The sequence below is a fragment of the Podarcis gaigeae genome (genome assembly GCF_964106915.1).
Source record: "Podarcis gaigeae genome assembly, chromosome: 16".
Taxonomy (NCBI): Eukaryota; Metazoa; Chordata; class Lepidosauria; order Squamata; family Lacertidae; genus Podarcis; species Podarcis gaigeae.
The window spans coordinates 3,532,475-3,533,574 of record NC_139693.1 but is presented as its reverse complement, the minus strand read 5'-3'; positions in this window follow the sequence as shown (position 1 = coordinate 3,533,574).

Below are 1,100 nucleotides of genomic sequence, written 5' to 3'. Positions count from 1 at the left end.
CCTTCTGTGGCTCCAGAAATGGCAAGCAAGCCACTTTACAATGATGGATGGGGAATCCTTTTGTCAGCCCGAGGGTCACATTTCCTTCTGCATAACCATTAAAGGCCGTATACCAGTAGTGAGCACTGGCAAGAGACAAAAGTGGACAGGGCAACACATGCAAATGTTACCTTTGCACAGTAGACTACAGTTTCTACACTTACATTTCTCCATCCAAATAATCAAGAGGCATTTTTTCTGTTCAAAGACACATTTGCAGCCAGGCAAAAACACCCGAAGTGCAAAAACAGGGCCAATGCATGAGTGTGGCCTGAGGAAAGTTCTGAGGCCCAGAAAAAGGGTTATGGACTACTTCTGGAGACAATACAATAATACTAATAATTGATGATTAATTGTTTTTGATATGGGTTAAGGCCACTTTAGTTGGAACCATCTTGGTGGAAAAGGCAGAAATGTGGATTTATTACATAATTCTGGAGTGGGTGAATAAAATGCCAACTCAGCAGGAAAGGGTGGTGATGGTGATGATGATTTTGGTGGCATGCAAACAACCTTTCAACCTGGCTGGAATTTACGGTGAGTGAGTGGAGAAAAGAGGCAGGAAAGATTCCAGGGGTGTCCAAACTTTTTTCAAAGAGTGCCAGATTTGATGAAGTTGTTGAGCTTTTTTTGGGATTGAAGTGTGCCACAGGGGCCGGATTAAATCGACCAGCAGGCAAAAGTGGGTGGGACAGCACATGTAAATATTACTTTTGCAGAATAGACTTAATAGTGTCTACACTTAACACCTCTCTATCCTCCATCCAGGTAAGGAAGAGGCATTATTGCTGTTCAAAGACACATTTCCAGAAGCAAAAACACCCAAGGTGCAAAATCAGGGCTATCAAGTGTATGTGGCCTGGGGAAAGTTCTGAGGGCCAGATAGAGAGACTTGAAGGGCCACACCCCTAGCAAAAGTTCATGAAAGAACCTGGAATCAGGTACGGCTCTACCATTGGGTAAAGTGACTCAAAGTGTTAAGAAAGGACAACAAATTGTTGTTTATTATCCTGCATTGTAGGGTATTGGACTAGATGACCCTTGTGGTCCCTTCCAACCCT